The sequence below is a fragment of the Penaeus japonicus genome, unplaced genomic scaffold (assembly GCF_977035675.1).
Source record: "Penaeus japonicus unplaced genomic scaffold, GWHDUDI00000001_assembly GWHDUDI00000022, whole genome shotgun sequence".
In the NCBI taxonomy this organism is placed as follows: Eukaryota; Metazoa; Arthropoda; class Malacostraca; order Decapoda; family Penaeidae; genus Penaeus; species Penaeus japonicus.
This window is the reverse complement of record NW_028234424.1, coordinates 23,705,519-23,713,018: the sequence shown is the minus strand read 5'-3', so window position 1 is coordinate 23,713,018 and position 7,500 is coordinate 23,705,519. Positions and strand designations below refer to the sequence as shown.

Genomic DNA, 7,500 nt, shown 5'->3' with positions numbered 1-7,500 from the left:
GTGTGATTTGAAGCATAACTTATCATCGGCAAGTACTGTGAAATTCAAGCAAAGTTGAGACATTGTATACTACTAAGATTTTTTTTCTTAAATATGGAAAGATATATATGAATTATATTACATATATAGGAAGATTACATCTATAACCTGACGCATGCATGATTTTAGGTATGACTTTATAACTACTCATGCAGTTGGCGCTTCTCTTGTGTATGAGATACGATAAAAACCGCATACGTACACGCGCGCGCGCCCATACTCTCACACTCACATTTAACTCACACTCGCGTTCACACTCACACTCGCGCACACTCACACTCACACTCGCGTACACACTCACACTCGCGTTCACACACACATATACTCATTTATTCACACTCACATAGTCACATAAATACCCAGTCTCACTATCGCGTACACACACTCACAGTCGCGTACACACCCATTCTCACTGTCGCGTACATACACTCACACTCTCTCACTTATGTACACACTCACTCATGCACACACGCACACATACACATAGGCATAAACACACACACACTCATGCATGCACACTCATCCACACACACTCATGCACACACATACTCATGCACACAACCACACATGCACACACTCATATGCACACGTGTAAACACACTCATACGCACACATACACACTCATGCACACACTCACTCACAACCACACACACTCTCTCTCGCTCTTTCACATACACACACATTCCCTCATGCACACACACTATTTCTCTTTCTCATGCACACATACGTACACTCAAGCACACAGACATACACACACGCATGCACAAACACATTATGTCATGCACACACACACACACTCACTCTCTTTCTCTTTCTCTAACACACACATACATACACTCAAGCACACAGACATACACTCATGCACACACACACTTTTGCATACACACACAGACACACACATATAGACATGTACATGCATACACATGGATAGACACACACGCACCAAACTTTTACTAGACGCATGGATGATTTTAGGTATGACTTTATAACTGTTTAGGCATACAGGTGGCGCTTCTCTTGAGTATGAGATACGATAAAAGCCGTACAAACGCACACTCACACGCGTACACGCATATACACACGAAAGTACACACGCGCGCGCGCTCACACTCACACTCGCACACACACACCTACTCTCGCATACACACACTCGCACTCACACACTCACTAGCGCGCAATAATACACACACACTCCGTTACATACACACATACAGTCGCGTACATATACAGGCACACTCGCATACATACACTCACAAAAGTGCACACATACACACACACACTCGCGTACATACACTCTCACACTCGTACACACACACACACACTTCAATAGCCATGTACACACCCACTCACACTGTCGCGCGTGCACACACACACACACACTCTGTCTTTCTCTTGCACACAGACATACACTCATGCACACACACACACACACTTTTGCATACACATAGATACACGGAAAATAACGTACATGCATACGAATGTGTAGACACACACGTACTGATACACTGATTTTAGGTATGACTTTATAACTCTTTAGGCATGCAGGTGGCGCTTCTCTTGGGTATGAGATACGATTAAAGCCGTTCACACACGCACACTCACACTCGCGTACACACACTCACATTTGCGTACACACACACTCACACTCGCGTACACACACACTCACACTCGCATTCACACACACTCGCGTTTAGACACTAACATACTCACGTCCACACACACACACTGTAAACTAGCGCTGCCAGCAATGGAAGGTCTTCTTAGACTTCGAGATCACGGCTTGAGTTGGTGATGGAGACACTGATATATTGCATTTTATTGGTCCAGGAGTTCGCCCTATCATATTACAGAGGAGACGGGGAGTCGAGGTCAAGGCGTTCCCCTGAGCTATTCCTCTGCCGTCGGAACATTGTTGTCTCTGTCTGATCTGCCTCTTGTTCTTATGACCCGTTTCGAAGGTGACACTGGCAACTCTGTGTCACTTTCCCTACCTCAGACCATTCGACTAACAGATACAGCTGAAGGGACCGGAAGCGAACTAGCAATAAAAATACTTATACATTCAATGGGTAATGAAGATGAGATGGAGGGAGATGTCTACAGATACCTCCTGCTATAACATATAAAGCATATTTAGGTCAATGAAGAGGCTTAATGGTGCTTCCAGTTTGGTACACGTGTGACCAGGTCAAGGTCCAGACAGGAAGCAAGGTTTGGGACAGTACTTCCACAGCTTCCACGAGTTTCATAGCTTTAGTTTATTTTCTCTGTTTGCCCAGAGGTTGATCTGCGGGACGAGCATATTCTCACCCTCACCCTCAACTTCCTCCTCTACATAGTCCATGTCTAACCTTACTATGGCACTAAAGTTAATCTCGCTCCTCTCCTCCTCCTCCATTTTTTATCTCGCCTGAACCCTAGATAAGGGATTGTCCGAAGGAAACCGAGTTCGAACTGTTTGGATGAAGGCAATTGTAGAATGAGCTTAATCCGTGTTTCGTATAACTAACCGTCTGCATTTGCCCTTTCCCATTCTTGCAGTAATGATCATCATAGGAGCAAAAAAAGATATCGAGAAAGATATGGATTTATAGGTACAATATCCTCTCCATCTTTTTTATCATTAATAGATAAAGTATTCTATAGTTCATCATCACATGCAACTTCATGGATAAATCTATCAACAAATCTTCCTCTTTTTCAGCGTCTTTCGGTTGAATCAGTGTCTTTTTTCTTATCATCATTGTTATTTGAAGTAAAATGATCATTGGTTAGATTTTCCCTCTTCCTGCAGAGATACCGTGATCTTAGATAAATAACCCTGTTTATGTTTGTTTTTCCTTTTCTTTCCACTCTATCACCTCCCTCCTCCTCCCAGTTATCATCGTAATTAGTTACAGGTTGCTCTCAAACAACAAGTTAGAAATTGAGATAAAATCTCTTTTCATCAAAGTTACCCAAACTTCTCTTCATATTTTGAATAGTAAACACTACCTTTTTTTTTATTAAGGATCTAATGTTGATGAAACTTATGATCCTTGGAATGTAAAAGCACATCCCTAAACATCTCATGCATAAGTCTCTTTTTCAGCTCTCAGAACACCTATCACAGCAATATCGCATTTCTTATCGAGTGAAATAGAATACATTTTTGGTCGCAGACAACCTCCCTAATAAGTTTATGCTCCATTTCATTTTTTAAAAGCTCTAGTTGACCGTTTCTAGTACTATCATGTAATTCATGGACAGCAGGAGAATTCGAACGATCAATATAAGTATTTAATGGATAGCTCAAAAGCTCACTTTTCAAATCATCGGTCTTCAAAGTAGAGCTATCAGTATCACTATATAAGAGAAGCACGTTCTCTATAATAACCTTTCATAACTTTATACCAGAAAATATATAATTGATATTTCGCCAACTCTAGAATATGATGCCCAATATATTGCGGTTGTGTCAAACAAACAACAGGGTTCTTACAGATTGTAATTACTCTTATTTGTTCACAGAGGAAACATCCTCTGGAAATAGGATCTCTGACAACTAGAATTTTTTCCCGTTTGGTAACTACTTTCGTGTTGAAGGACCTGTTTAATGGGTTCAGCAAACACCAGACATTTGAATGCCGTTTGTTTACTCTTCCCCACAGCTTGTGCCCGTTTCTCAACATTACCTCTAATTAAAGGCTCGAGGAATTTCTTTTCTGAGTAAACGAATAGGCTGAGTGTACTTGGGCTATTTCTAAACCAAGTGTCATCAATAATTGCAGCAACTTGAGTGAAATGAGATAATTCCGTTGCGGGAGATGTGAATCAACTAAATTTCTTGTTTTTTTTGTGAGGGTACTTCAACCCACGTTCACCTATTAGTTTTTTTCAGATAAAAGGTCAAAGTCTATATTCCAATGATCTAATACTAGGGGCAATTCTTCTGTTCTTTCGGCAGCGTCCGAGGACACCTGCAGGGTATCTATGAGAAACCAGTAGGAAATCTCGGTATCCGGCCTGTCACTTTGCCGTCGAATGTCTCCTATGCCAGCGTAAAGACTGTTGAAATCCATGAGAAGATGGTAATTGTTTTTTTTATCGAGTACATCATTACCTAGTTCCTTATTACGAGCTATGGAAAAAAATCGAACGATCGTAAAACCTCTTACATTATCTCTTATTAGTTTTCGTAACCCCTGATACGATATCAGTTCAATCTTTAATCTACTTAACATTAAAAAGGAATCGAACCCATATCCATGTAAGGACATATAATTAACACAGTCAAGACCATATGAATCACACAGGCACGCTTCCATTGAAGAAAAGCAATCAGCTAGCATCCCTACATCTCACACTAACACAGAAGGTAATCACGTAGCGAAGTACACCAGCATAATCGCCATACATTGAGCGCGTGACGTTATCTGAAATGTACTCCTGAGTCTGCACATTCAAGAAATCCTCCAGTTTCGATTCATCATCTAAATAATCGTCACAAAAAACATGCTTCCCCGATAGTAGATATACATAGGAAGCATTAGAAGGTATTTAATCCTATGTTTCGAGTAAAACAACTCCCCCCCCCCCCCTGAATCAATGTGAGTCTTGGAAATGCTAGCTAGACTACAGCTCATATAAGTCATGCAAGAAACCCAAGTCACCGATCCGAACATAATATTTTAGTCCATGATTGTGTAAAACCTGAATCGCTATGTCCTGAGTCAATTCCTTCAAAATGATAGAAATATCATAGCTCATATTATGAGCTAAAACTGATAGTAGCAATCTCTGGTTTTGCATCTGAAGGTTACATCGCGTGCAACATGCTTCCAAATAATTATTACGACGTATCATGTAATCATGATGACGATTTTTTCTCACCTCTTTTGTAAAGCGAATACTGTACACACAGCAGACATCAGCCTCATTGAATTTCCGGGCATCCTTCCCTGTCATGTGAAGGGGGTAATCGGGAATATTTATTTTAATACTCCCCCAAACACCCATGAGACGCTCGATGAAATGAGTTGATGGATCGGACCCACAATATTTAAAAGAATCTATGACTACTCTCCCGATCTATAAGAATATAACTATATACAATCCCTCGATCCCTTACCCCGGGCGTAGGAGTTACATTACCCTTTTTTTTTATCGGCAATGCATTCCATACCAAAAAATACTACATATAAGGGAGGATAGGTTTTACGGGGATGTTTAAAAGATAGGTAACTACCAGGATTTGGATAGACAATGGTAGGTAACGACCAGGATCGGGATAAACAATGGTTTGAGATGTATCACAGAGCTTACAATGCTCATCATTCAACACCTGATCACTCACAGCGGTTAGACATAACCGCCAATAGCCCTGTTACAAACAAAACAAATATATCTGTTTTCATTTCATGATGCCCAGTATGTCGTTTAAAGAAAAGTATCTAATATTACAACTTAATGGTATACCATGTATTTATGCAAAATAGATAAAAGACTTACCCCTTTTTAATATAAATCTCTATATCCACCAATCATATATTCTTCATGATATAACAAAAGATCCTATTTACTTTTAATACGCATTTTAATCTCCCTTGGTTCAATTACATCCTATGTTGCGGGGAGAAAAAACACCAGTATATGAGTAACAAAAGCGTTTTTATTTCTGTGATATGAGTTAAAAGATACTTTTTTTCTCATTAATCATAACCATGCATACCTTGAGCGTAATTACCATACGGGCACGCGGAAATGGTGTAGGATGTAAGTGTTTACAAACATGATTATTTTCACGGCTTCTCTGTCCTTGTTACATTCTTTATGATTCGTGTCATAAGATGAAAAAGCGGTTTCATACGCAAAACATTTTTTTCAGCTAATTGTATTTGATCCCATAAATACCACACTACTTTTGGTCGCTAGTATAATTTTCATATTCACCGGTCATTTTACCTGTATTTCTACCGCCCACAAATGATTCGATTTTTTTTTTTCCTCGGAGGTCTTCATAAGGATGTAACCACCAGTAATTCTCAACCCTTCTTCTGTCACTCCAACGGGTGGATGTGCCGCCCAGTCCCCCCCCCCTTCATTATAAAACTGGCGTAACCAAATTAAATTTGTACAAATAAGTTGTCGGACAAAATCCATTGCCACCGCTCTACCATGTAAATTTTAACCTTAGGTTAAATTTACCCATAGTTGAGAATGATTACTTCAAGTGAACTTGTATTTTGCATATCGGAATATATATATACTGTAAAAAAAAAAACAAAAAAACAAGAAAAAAAAAAAAAACACCAGGTCATGTTACCACAAAACGGTTTTGTTTTTATAAAAGTTTTCAAAATGGACCGTTACAAAAGGGGGCAACCCTTTTAACTGATGCAATATCATACTCTAAAGGTCTTTTTATGTAAAAATGTTTAATTCTTGGGAAAAGCTCGATTAATACCGATGCTTTCATAGAGTTTATAATGCTTTTACATTCATTTTTCTATCCTGATATGTCTTCCAGCGAGACATCGCAAAAAGCTTTACCATATGAGTTTTTACTCTCCAGTGGTAAATTTACCTCTACTTGAGAAAAAGCATTTTCAGTTAATTATTCTTTTGCAGGTAAAATTATATAAACTAACAAAAAGCGGCAATACATCGTAGTATATTATCCCAAAAACATATATATATATATATATATATATATATATATATATATATATATATATATGTATATATGTAAAAAAAGGAATCCTGTCACAAGACAGGCATGAGCATTAAATACTGTACTCAAAGAGCCCTTTTTATGTAAAAGTGTTTAATGTTAGTAAATGGCAAGCTAATACCAAAGTTTTTTTTTTCTCTAATCCTCATTTTCCCTGCCATGCAAAATATTTGATTTCCTACTATTACACGTTTTAATATTCTTTAAATTAATTGCAACGGAAGCTCTCTTATTTTTCAGCGCATATTTTGCAATATCTTACAAATAATGAATACATCCAATAAGAGTACTTTTCATGTACACCGATAGTTTACCGTCCCGCACCGGGTTAAATCGTATCGAAAAGTGGTCAGCACTGTTGTTTTTTTTCGTATCATACTTGTTCAATGTACCAAAGTTATAACGGCAAATGTCGAACCAGGAATAGTTAATGGATGATAAACATTGGTGATGATATATGCAGCGTATCTTCGAAATGATTGGGAGCTTTAGTGGAGAAGCAAACTCTAAGGCAAATTATTATTATTTTTTATACAAACAAGGGTTACATGATAAGATTGTCACAAGTTCACAAGTATAGAAGAAGTGCATATCCCTGTTCTAGTTTTGGTCATTTGAAGGGAAAAATATATATATATATATATTACATATATATATATATATATATATATATATATATATATATATATATATATATATACATACATATATATATAGATACAGATGAAAAATATTTACATACGGGTTCC

General features: G+C 38.1%; 1 pseudogene; it reads right to left on the bottom strand.

Moving 5' to 3' along the window:
- Positions 1-3,034: 3,034 nt before the first annotated feature.
- On the bottom strand, positions 3,035-4,346 carry LOC147469350 (uncharacterized; annotated as a pseudogene).
- Positions 4,347-7,500: the final 3,154 nt, after the last annotated feature.